Source organism: Vipera ursinii (genome assembly GCF_947247035.1).
Source record: "Vipera ursinii genome assembly, chromosome: 5".
NCBI classification, from domain to species: Eukaryota; Metazoa; Chordata; class Lepidosauria; order Squamata; family Viperidae; genus Vipera; species Vipera ursinii.
The window spans coordinates 60,731,820-60,745,058 of NC_139518.1; the positions used below are offsets into that span (position 1 = coordinate 60,731,820).

The window sequence follows — 13,239 nt, forward strand, 5'->3', positions numbered from 1 at the left end:
GTCTTCATGTCAAGAGCAGTTAAATGCTTAGGTAAAATTTGTATATACCTTTTATAGGCTTGTGATATATTCTTAATAACTGAAAGATAGTTTATAAAACTAGTTTCAGAAGAATTTTTTAAAAAACTCTGACAAAATATTTAAAGCAACTGTGTTTATGACTACGCAAAAAGGCACACAGAAAATTTGGCAAAAATAACAGAAGGAATTGCATGTAAATAAGATTTATAATTGGCTTTGAGAATACTTTTATATATTTCAATATAAAAGATGACAGATATAAGTTATGAAATTTGACATATTAACATATGATTGATTACCAAATGCATCTTCAGTCTTAAAATATACTTTGCTTGGAGGAGCCAAAATAGTGGTGAGACAGCAGCTGTTACAAAGAGCTCCTCCAGGTTGTTTATTTATACCTATTTACATTATCAGATTTGTTTTATTTTACAACTAATCACATCAGCTCGAGGTAATTCATCAAAGACATTAAATTACTGGAGTTGGCCAGTTACAATTAATAACCAAGGCACAACAAGATGCTGAGATGTTAAACAATATGTCATCATCACATCAAGTCCATGAATCAAGCTCTCCAGTATGTAAGAGAAGGAAATAGCCACACCAAGAATGTAGGAAAACAGACAGTCATTCTGTCAGACTACATGCAGCTGAATAGCAACACAAGACATATCAGATACAAATCAATGACTCTTTTACTCAGTGAAAAAGTGCTGAGCACCCTTTCAAAATAGAGAAGGCCCTATTAATTCCAAAAGAGGAGCACCTGGGAACTCTTTGGTCTTCCCAGACATAAACTGGAAATACGGAGCTTAAGAGATGATAAAAATCCAGGAGGAACCTTATTCTCCAGGCTAGCTACCTCAGAGGAGAATACCTTTTTTTAAAACGTACTAGAAACCAGCTACCAATTCAATAACCCCATACCTCTCCCTCACTTCAGAGTTCAGGATTTCAGGTACATAAATGTGCAAATATGAAGGAATCTGATTTGCCTATAACAGGTGCTAGTCAATCCTGGCTACTCAGTTTCACTTCATAGCGTTTATCATGCTACATTCCCAACCTGTACTACCAGTTCTTTTTGAACACCGAGAGTTACCCTGCTAAGCAATGAGCTTGCAAATAATCAAGAATTACCCTGGGGTGCTAGAAGCCATTATGCTTTTGTATTCAATTTGATCTCCAGTAAATATATTCTCAACATTGCTGGAGTGGATGATATCTCCAAAAGAAATCCTCCCAACCCTACAGTAAAAATTTCAGGTGTCCCCCTCCCGCCCCATTGCTCCCAAGAACACTTATTCCCTCTCAGTCTGAGGCAAATCCCTGACATTGCTCTCTTGGAATATTACAGAGTGGAGACCTAGGCCCAAAGAAGTTGTATTTATAGAATATATTTATAAATACAGTATACTGTTATTCAGGAAACCTGGCAAGCTCACTGTCTCTATATATTTTTTTTCTTTTTATGACTCTTTAATCCCTTTATTTGGCGTGGAGTTGGGGCGACTGAATGGAACTGAGCATTTACTGGCCAAATGCCCTTCCTGATGCCTATGCAGAGTTCACAACAGATATTTTCTCTTTGCGCCCTGATAAACATCTGCTGCTGCCTAGGATTGAATTCTCAACCTTCCGAGTGGGAGGTGAGCATCTTCATCTCTATATAAATAGATTCAAAACTCTACTGCAGTGCCTGGCCTGGGACATAGTAAACTGAGAGGAGGCATTATGTTTATACATTTCACTGAATCTTAATATCATTTCAGATTAAATCTTTGGAACAGTATCTACAAGCTGTCACCATTAATTTCATCAGTGTGAGCTTATTATTAATAAAAGTTTATATATTGCATTTCTGAATATGCTTTTAGGTTAACAGCATTTGTACTAAGGCACAGAATTCTTGTAATCCATCAATACCATCCAGATCTAAAGGCTGTGCCTTCTTTATTTGTTAGGAAAGCTAAAGATGTAATTGAAGATTTTAAGGGGTGGCAAATGCAATGTTGAGATAATGGGCTGTATGTGGTCTCTTATATGGAGTAGGTGTTGCCAAAAGAATAAAAACTAGTTATGTAGAAGAATCTGCCCACTTTATGGTGCGGGTTTATAGTGGGAATCAATTATTTAGGAAGTGTGCATCATGAAACTAAAAGATGTAACTTAAAAATCAATATGAGCTGATTGAGACTGAAAGTAGATTTGAACAACCAGTGCAAAAGAAGTAGATAGAAGTGATTTTGAATGCTCAAAAATAAAGTGGTGAGGAAACAAACAAAAGGCAACACAGGAATCATAGAAGAGAAGCTGTGGAAGAAAGGAGGGTATGCAAACATAGAAAACATGAGAAGTAAGCAAATTGTGTTAGTTACTAGATTTATACAGTATATATTTATATATATATACTGTATAAATATATGTTACCCCTGACTTATGCTTGTAATTTCTTTTGCTTAATGTTTCTTACTCTTTTCATATCCCAGAAATATGAGAAGACTGCTGTGCTTCATGCTATGAAGAAAAATGATTGAAACAAGACTTGGAATTTTCTTTTAGGGCTATTAGTGAAACAATTGCTTGAAATGACGTTGCTGGAATAAAAAAAAGTCTTGTAGGATATTAAATCCCATTCATCCAACAAAATGTACTGTCATAATAACACTATAGAACACAGAAGAAGGTTTTCAAGTCCATCCCATTCACATCTTTTCAAAAGCAGACATATTTGTATTTTTAAGTGGGAATAAGATGGAGGAAAAAATGTAATAAAATTCACTGGGTGATACTGCAATTAAGAATGATTCTCCCCCCCCCCCATGTGCAAACAATACAGTAACAATAAATAGCGTCAACAGTTGGATGCTTGTTTGGATATGGATCCAATTGATGTATGAAATTTTGGGCAACTGCTGCAGTAATATCTGCAAAAAATAATTTAAATAGAGAAAGAATATATCCATGAAAAAAAGGTTTAAAAGGTTGATTTTTTTCACTGATGAAAAAAGATCTTTCAATTCCAATAGAAGCTTGAAGTCTGCCAAGTTATTTCCATCTATATCCTGATGATGAATGTCATTAAGGCAGTACTGACTGCCTTACTTAATATGGTGGGGAGGAAAAAAATCAATGATTTTTTTTTTGTGGAATTACAATTTCTATGCATTTCCAAAATTCAGGTGAGAAGCCTAAATGCTGAAAGAGAAAAAAAAAATCCTCTACATGGGGCTGCCCTTGAGGACCACCCGGAGGCTCCAACTGGCACAGAATGCAGCCGCGAGAGTTGTGTTGGGAGTTTCCCGATACTCCCATGTCACACCTCTGCTCCGTGAGCTGCATTGGCTGCCAGTTGTCTTCCGGGTGAGATTCAAGGTACTAGTTATGGTATTTAAAGCCCTACATGGCAGGGGGCCGGAGTACCTTAGGGAACACCTGCTGCCGGCGTCAACTTCCCTTCGCCCTGTGCGTTCCCACAGAGAGGGACTCCTCAGGGTGCCACCGGTCAGAGAATGTAGATTGGTGGCCCCCAGGGGGAGATCTTTCTCTGTGGGCGCTCCGGATTTATGGAACCAGTTACCGGTTGAGCTCCGGACGGCGCCCGATCTTCGCTCCTTTCGCCGTGATCTGAAAACATACCTGTTCGAACAAGCCGGCCTGGCCTGAGGGTGGGATTGCTGGGGTTTTTATTATTATTTTATTGGGGGTTTTATTAATGTATTTATTGTTTTATGGGCATGTATTTAATTACTTTTTAATTTTTGTAACTTATGTTTTATTCTTGCCCTGTACACCGCCCTGAGTCCTTCGGGACAAGGGCGGTATAGAAATATTAATAAATTAAATTAAATTAAAATGAACCCAGGAGAAAATTATGTCATAAGAAATACAATATTTTAAATAAGTTTCTATTCTATCCTTAAAGAAAAGATAGTAAATTATGTTTTAATGATTTTAGTAAGCACTAAGCACTTTTTTTGGCCTGTGTGTGACATTCTTTTAATATGTTACTTAATGTTGTGCAAGAGAACACTGTGACCTTTTTGTAGACAACTAGAGGGCTGACTTTTGAAAAGTAGATAGGACCATATCATACACTATTCCAAATTGAAATAAAATAAATTTCCTCCCTTCTTGAATGTTTTGGTTCAGTTAATTGGTTTTAATTTGGTGTATCATACATATATAATTATCCAGTTAAGTATAACTGTTTGTACATACCAAGGCAGGGGTTTACAATTGTGCTCCTGGAAATGTAGTCCAAACTCTTCCAACTGCAATAAACTGAGTATTAATTGCAATTGATCAGTTCCTTTCATCTCTACCCCTAACATAAATTAATACAATCTAAAATGAAATTGTAACAGTGTACAATAATTTAAGATATAAAATATGATAAAATTATATTTCGGAGTCACCCTTGCAATCTATCCCAATCAGTCCCACATATGCAGATCTCAACCGAACCATTTTGTTTAGGTACTGTGCTATGTTAAATGTTATTTTCAAGTTCTGACTGGACATAAGGTAAGTTGTTTTGATATGGGGATCCCAATGGGTCATTCATTTGATATATAGACCAAGATACCTGTCTCTCACCCTCTTATACAGGCAACAGTCAAATAGGATGTGAGCCAGGTCTTCTACCTCTGCCGCTCTGCAAATGCAGAGATGCTCATTGTAGGGTATAGCATGAAATCTCCCATATCTGACCATTGTGTCAAGCTGTTCGAATCTCGCTCATTTAAATATCTCCCTAAGATGTTTTGGGAGTTGTAACTTCAAATGTCTACTTGAAAAGTATATTTGTATTTACTCAGCCATTTCAAGTTACCCACCTTACTAAGGATAGCTATATCAGTTTGTGCTTCTATATACTTAATTCTTTGGGCAACTCTTTTTTTGGATTGCTCTCCTGTTACACAAGAGACAGGAAGGCCACAGCTTCTTACAAAATTTGTTAGTTTGGTGATCCAGGAGATTTGTGATTGTAGTTTTATTTGCTCTAGTAGGCATAACTTGGGGAGTCTATCAGTCTCCATTTCATTAACTTTGCACCAGTAGTTATAAGCTCTAATTTTAGATAATGCATGAATTGTATGAATTCCCAATTCAGCTCTAACTGCTGCAGCAGATGTTCTTGGATCTACACCCAAAATACATCTCAAATGCTGGGACTGTGTTTGTTCTAGGACTGTGGTTAACTAAAGACCCAAAATTTCTGCTCCATACAAGAGCATTGTGGTAAACTTACCCTTATAAACCTTGATTAATTAATTTATTTATTTTATTTATTAATTTAATTTGTATACCGCCCTTCTCCCAAAGGACTCAGGGCGGTGAACAGGGCAATACGTACTAAAAACAAGATACAAAATTAAAAATTATTAAAAGTAATTAAACAACGATGCCTGTAATAAATTAGTACAGATTAAAAGTTAAGTTAATTTATAAAACCCAACCCCATCCCATCAGGTCAGGCCGGCTTGTTCAAAAAGGTGGGTTTTAAGATCGCGCCGGAAGGAGCGGAGATCAGGCGCCATCTGGAGCTCGACCGGAAGATGGTTCCATAAATCCGGTGCGCCCACAGAGAACGCCCATTGTACTCCATTGATGATGGCAGGCCCAAGATCCAGTCTTGGAAAAAGTTACACGCAAATATACAAAGGTGTTAACCTGTTCAATTGGTTCACCATCTAATTGCCACTTATGTCTCTGATGGTTTCTTCCAAACACCGTTATTTTTTATTTAGATTTGCTAATGATTAGGGAGTTATCTTGACAATAAGAGCTGAATCTTCTTAATAGCCTTTGTAATCCTACTTGTGAGTATGATAATAAAATCATATCATCAGCATAAAGCAAGCTGTTACAGTAAGTATTTAGGATTATCGGCATGTGTACCATGGTATCCTTCATTAACCCTGGCAAGTCATTGATGTATAAATTATAATAATGGGGCCAGGATACACCCTTGCCTTATCCCTTTGTGTGAATCCTGTTAGTCAGAGCCCCATTAACCCCATACCACACCCTCAAACAGGTACTTGTGTAAAGGGCTTTAATCAAAGCCAGGAGTCTGGGTTCTAATTTAAGGGATGTCAATTTACTCCATAGTACTTCTCTAGTTACCATATCAAATGCTGCTGTAAGGTCTATGAAAGCAGCAAACAGGGGTCTCCTCTTATAGGCATATTTGGCAATTAGATGGTTCAAGACAAAGCAGTTATCAATAGTAGATCTGTTTTATCTAAAACCTGCTTGTTCTTCTGTAAGGATGTTGTTTTCCTCTACCCAGATTTCAATTCTGTTCAAAAGGTACCTAGCATATATTTTTGCTACAATGTCAATCAGGCTGATGGGCCTGTAATTACTAGAAGCCTTTTTATTCCCTTTTTTATATATGGGGACAACTATTGCCATCTTCCACCCATCTGGTATATGGCAGGTGTTATTTATGCAGTGCAAAGCTTTACATTTTTTTACTTGAATGTGAATCAGCTCAATTAATGTATATAAGTAGTACTATATTCAACATTTAATGATGAACTGATCACCCCAAGATGAAGTGGTGATTAGTAGCTTAGATGGTTTGTGAAGAGGGACAGAATAATTTATGGAGATTTAACAGCTTCATTAACAGCCTTTGTTCCAATATCAGCATTATCTATTCAGGAGACCCTCTATTTTTCTTTCTTCTCAGTAATGCCAAGAACATAACATTCCTAATTTATTTCAACTGATGTCCTTCTCAAGATTTCAAATAGATGGTTATTGCAACAGTTCCACAACTGTATTACGCAAGGAATGCAAATCCATTTCTTTATGTCTGACATGTCAAATCAGAACTATCTGTGCAATTAAAATTTGAGTCTGTACTATTATTGCTACACATTGCTATACAGAGGGTGCTTAAGTAATACAGTAGACAGAAGTAATTCTTCCGAAGTACTAAATGTTCCCAGTGTATTAATATTTTACCCTCAGGAATTACTATAAATTTAGTATAATAATATTACATGGGCCGCATGAATGGCTGGCCAGTGCATGTGTGAGCTCGCACCCCCCCACACACACTCATGCTAGCGTCGTAGTGTCACATGGGCACTAGCAATGCCATAAGCATGGGGTGGGTGCTAGCGTCACCATCAGTGCACTCCTCTAACTTGTGCTAGCATGACGGCATTGGGCAGGCACTAGCATCGCCTAAGCATCACATGGGCCTTCGTGGCCCTGTTTGCATCATGTGCGCAATCACAGTCTCATTTGTCCATGCACATGCTCACATGCATAAAGGCACCTCCACTCTCACCCCCCACCCTGGGCTGCCAACCCAGAAAGGTTGGGGACCCCTGAACTAAACAAGCATTTTTCATAGTTATATTCAAATATCAATAATAAACTGTTTAATGAAAAATGGTCTGATTAGAATAAATTATGTCAGTTAATGTTAATACACTTGTTTGATTAATGCTATTTGCTTTCCAAACTAAGTTAAATAATATAAGACTTGTATAGATTAAAATAGTCCATTTTCCAATCCTTTCTCTTTATCTTCAGTGTTGCTGTGGAAGTCTATTTGGAACTGGGTGAGTATTCAAAAATATAAGGCATTGCTATTTGAGGAAAATTCCTGTGCATATTTTTGATAATAGATAAAGGCATGTGGATAATTTTACAAACTGCCTGAGTATGCAGAATTTGGAGAAATTCTGTGGCAGATTACAAGATATGCTAAATGCAACAATAGTAAAGGATTTGGTACTAGCGGTGCATGAATGGAATGCAAAAGTGGAAGAAATGGAGAACATGGCAATAGGAATTACAGAAGAAGTACTGCCTCAAACTATGTAAATGCAAACTCTACCCATCAACATGGTCAGATGTACAACATCAGAAACAGTGTGGCTATAAAATAGGAAACAGGAGAAATACAATCCAGTTAACTAATCACTTCAGGCACAGAATGTGAAATTCTTGATATCAGATTTATAGTAACTTGGAAAACAAAGAGAATAAGTGTGCCAGCACGTTTTGACCTGGAAGGCATAGTGTCTTAATTTAAAATCTATGTAAGGAACAGATTCAGTATGCTTAACGTAGGTGAAAGAGAACTTGAGCACTATAGAATGAGATAAGAGGCAAGATGAAAAACAGACTAAAAAAATATTCCCAATCTTTCAAAGAGGAAAAGACCCATGTGACTTTGAAAATAAACTATCAAGATAGAAAAAGAAAGATAGAAAATGAAGATCTTCAGCCACAAGAACAAATAATGACTGCATGCATATTTACAATATCAAGCTACGAAGGACTAGGACAGGCATCTCAATCTAGATGTTAGCAAAGAAAGCAAATAACAAGAAAGGAAAATAAGAATTCTTATTTAGACAAATCATAGAAATGAAGGAAAAGGTACCCAAAGAAGAGTAATCACAAAAGAGATTTAATAATTACAAAAGAATATACAAAGAAAACCACATTTACAATTTACATTTGCAAAAAGAGAATATAGTCAGGAATTTATTCCATTATTAAGTTAAATCTGGCATGCAATAGATTAGGTGTGAAATAACAAAGCACCTGGTGAGATAAAATGTGCCTAGCTCATTTAAAGTTACAGGAGACAGACAGTTCAATTGCTAACATTTGTATGACAAGTTTGAGATAAAGCTGGGCTTAGAGATTGGAAAAGACCTAAACCTAAGGAAGGAGATGCAAGAAAATGTACAAATAAGTAAACTACTTTGTAGATACGTATTTGCTTAAGATCATACAATGGAAAAAAAATAGAGCCACGTATGGAAAGAAACTGAACAGCAGGTTCAAAATAGACGGAAAGATATGAGATCTGAAAAAGCAACAGAATTATGCTTTGTCTTGTTGACCACCGCAGACCATTTCTTCTATAAACTACACCAGAATGTGCAATATATTAACATTAAAATCTCACTGTTCCTGTAAAGCCCTCATAACAGAGACTTGCAGTGGCCCCTGTCACTGCACTGCAAACCCCAGTGTACCATTATGGCTGAGCGCTTTAGATTTTATTGCGGAATTCACAATGTAAGAGAAAGCCTCACAAGATACGCTGTTGCCTCTAAAAAGTGATCCCCGCCTGTGCATCTCTTCCGTAGAAAGATACTGTACCGTGGGCAACATGAACAGCATCACTCTCTAGGCAACAGGGTAAGAAATCTCACTAATAGCAAAATAAGGCATTCCGATTCTGTGGGGCTGAATATTTATAACAGACCTGCCACTTTATCTAGAAGACTTGCCACAATGTGGGGAAACAAAGCCACATTACTTCAGTGTCCCAGAGTATGGGCATATTACATCTAGTCCTCATTTAGCAACCACAATTGGAACCAGCAACTTGGTTGATGAAAAGGCTGCTAAGTGAAAGCACAATTGTGCTAAATGTAAATGAAGGTTCTCATTCATCCAGGTAGAAATGTCTGAAAATTGAATCAAGGCAAATGGACTTATTTTCTTGTTGGTTTGAGGGCAATTTGCTTTTATAACAAAAGCACTATCTTCAACAGAATGCAAGCGTTTGAAAGACTGGGCTTAGAGATCCTTTTAATGGTTCTTATTGTTGCATTCGGATGTTAAAACAGCTTGACAAAAGGCAGTGGAATTTAAATTGTAGCTTGGGCAACCATTGTAGTAAATAGCAGCATTACATTTAATTGCTAGAAGTCATATGATATTGAGAATCTCATGGCACCACTCAGAAATGTAGTTAATAAGGTATCTGCCAACAGAGTCTGCTGTTAATTAAGCTGTACCGCAATTCAAATTTGACTATTCCCATCAAGAGGTTTTGTTGCTCATTTAGAAGCATCACCACATAAATACACAGAACGCCAACCCCAGAATGGCATTTAATGAGAACTCAAAGTTATTATAGGCATGATGTAAACCCCCTGATTATGAAAGGGAAGATAAAAGCATGAGGAGACAATGAATAAAGTGGACGGATAGAATCAACAGATTAATAGTGACAGTCTAAATTGTAAACGTTTGTTCATGGAATTATACTAGAATTTTGCCTAAAACTGAGTAGGATTTTGCTAATAATAGCACGGTAGTAAAAGTAATACAACAGCACTGGATGAGAAATGAAACTGACTCAGTTTATTTCAATGAAGAATATTTGTAGCACATGGTTGAAATGAGGGGTCCTTGGTACTCTCCGAACTTGCTTTCATTACCGTACTACAGTGGTGGCGAAACTATGGCACGCGTACCAGAGGAAGTACTCAGAGCCTTTTCTGTGGGCACATGCGCCATGCCCCGGAGATGGCAACTGTCCCTCTTCAACCAGCCGTCTGCTAACTCGCCGAGGTCCCATGTGGCCAGATGCATCCCAGCACGGCTGATTTCCCTCCCCCCATCCCATCCCTCCTGGCTTCCCATGCTCTCCTTTTCCCAAGCACGACCCACTGCATCGCCTCCTCAGCTGTCGGCCGACCATCCAGCTCAGAGGCGACTTCTTTAAACTGCTGGTGGTGGGCTGTGGAGCCCCAGAATGCTCCGGTCGAGGGGCCAGTAGGCTGTGACTGCTGACAGAAACTATCAGCCCTCATGCGTTCGCTGGCCTCTGTGTGTGGGGACCGATGGTGTCAGGCAGCAGCCGCCCCGGCCTTGCCTTGCCCTATGGAAATGGCACCACTGCCCTGCCTCACCTCACTCTTCAGGAGAAGCCTCCTGCCTACCGCCCCACCTGCCAGAGACCCCCTGGATCTCCCCCAACCCTGCCCACCCCCCATAGGTATCCCTGTGTGGTGACACTGAGGTGACCACACCCACCTTGGCCACACCCACCCAACCTGCCATGACCACCACAGCCACACTCACCCAGTGGGCCACACCCACCTGGCACCCGGTGATAAATAAGTGGGTTTTGGGTTGCACTTTGGGCACTCGGTCTCTAAAAGGTTCGCCATCACTGCCCTACTAGGTAACATCATCAGTGCTAGTAAGGAGTGTTGTTTGCTGTCTGTTTATATTCTGGTGTCTTGTTTGTCTGGGTGGGTGGGGGCAATCTTAGGGATTTTTTGGTTGGGCTGTTTACTAATGGTTCTTTGGCAATTTCTTGATTGGGGTATTGCTTACTTGATTGTTGGTCTGAAGGTCCAAGATTGTTGGTCACCTTCAGACAATCAATCAAATAAACAATACCCCGATCAAGAAATTACCAAAATAGCCCAATCAAAGAATCCCTAAGACCTCCCCCACCCACCTAGACAGGCAAGGTGTCAGAATATAAACTGACAGCACATGGCACTCCTTACTGGCACTGATGATGTTACCTAGTTAAGGTAATGAAACGTCTGCAAGAAAACAAGCAAGGTCAGAGAGCACCAAGGATCCCTCAGATTATTTCATATTCATTATCATATTTTTCCTATGAAGAAACATCATTTGAAAACTATGGATCCAAGAAATAGCTTCTGATAATCAGTTAAAGAATGGATTGTGTATGTATGTACGTATGCATGCGTGTGTATGTGTGTTAGAAATTGTGAAAGGAACAGGAAAATATCAAGAAAAGAGTTGATTAATGCAAGAAATCAGGATAAGCTTTCTGAAATTCAAGCTATATCTTTACACTGTGTTGGCAGATTAAATGTCTTTTCAGTTACTTCTGATAGATAAGAAATTAGATAATGTTTCACGGCACAGGAAGGGCTTTTCTTGCAATTCTCACAGACCAATCATTTCGGAGAGAAGTATTTCACAGCAGTCATCTACTTGATGCTTGCAAATAAACCCTTGTTTTTCTACCATGGGGTGTGGCTGTGCACTCATTTCCAAAAATGGAAAGCTCCTCAAAAGATTATTGTATTTACAGGGAATTCTTTTTCTATGCTGAAGTGGGAGGTAGGGAAACTGGAAGGGTTCTGGACTGATTTCTACATTAAACAAAGGCCTCATTTTTTGCATCCTGTTTGGAGAGGAAGATAAGGAACAACAAAGCAGCATGAAAGACCCAAAGAACAAAACTATAATTTACAAGACGAAAACTAAAAATTCCTTTTTTAAACAAGTATTCTACTTTCAGGTGTCTTAACAACAGCTTCTCTGAAGAGTCCACCATCTCCTCCTGGGAAGCCTTTGGGAACAATTCAAGTTGATGAATATGTTACAGACAACCTGATACACAAAGAAAGAAATATTTGAAATTCCCTCCATTGTTTTCGACATACGGAAATGCCAAGTCAAAAGGAAGTTAACTTAGTATTCCCCTTTTTTCAAAATAATTGAAGAACTAATCATTTTGCCTCGTCCCTTTGTAAATTGGGAAAGCAACATTTTAATTGCACAGCATGCATTATATAGAAGTATCAGTACAAAGTGCTCAAAATTTCACAACACGATAAATGCTGCAGTCAAACTAGATCTGAGGTGCAATGACCAAGATGACAACTAGATCTTAATAAAGAGAGCAGTTTCTTTTCTCTTATCATTTTAATCAAGCAAATTTTAATATAAAATTCAACCAAGATGTGTGAATTTTTGCTAGAAAACTGGTATCAGTTATATTATAATATTTTGGATTTGTGAGCTAACCACTCATAATTTGGAAAATAAAACCTGAATTTCTTATTTCTCTCTCCGTGTGTGTTTTATTTGTTATTTTAAAATATATTATAAAAGAATTTCCAATATATTTTATCTTCAATAATGTACATATCAAACCTCATTGCAAAGAAATTGTTTTTACTCTTCTTACTTATGTAAGGTTAGTCAAAAGAAATGTTGATCCATCCAACAGGTGACAATTTTTCTTTGAAATGTAGCGTTGATGAAAAATCTTTCATTGGTCCAAATTAGAATGTGACTATCTGTCCCATAATTTGCTGGAAAATAAAATCTTAATAAAACTTGCACATACTGGTTATAGTTCAAATGTCATATTTATCCTAAAAAAATCAATTAAAATATATTCAGATTTTTCATGTACACATACAGAAAAAAGAGAAAGCATCTTTGTAAATCAGAACAGATTTGCTGATGGTAAAAGGAAACATAATTATTAAATTAGTTGTTCATTATTATTGATCAATCTGATAGAACATAGACCTCAGAGCTCTTCTAGTCCAAACTCCTGCTCAAACAGGAGATGCTATAACATTTCAGACAAAGCTATTCCACTGGTTTATTGGTTTCACCATTAGGAAATTTTTCCTTAGTTCTAGGTTG

At 37.8% G+C, this 13,239-nt stretch overlaps 1 protein-coding gene across 1 annotated transcript in view; it reads right to left on the reverse strand.

Annotated features, from left to right (window-relative positions):
• Window positions 1–13,239, reverse strand: part of CHST15 (carbohydrate sulfotransferase 15) — a 56,616-nt gene that overhangs the window by 18,712 nt on the left and 24,665 nt on the right. The gene's annotated exons all lie outside the window — the stretch shown is intronic.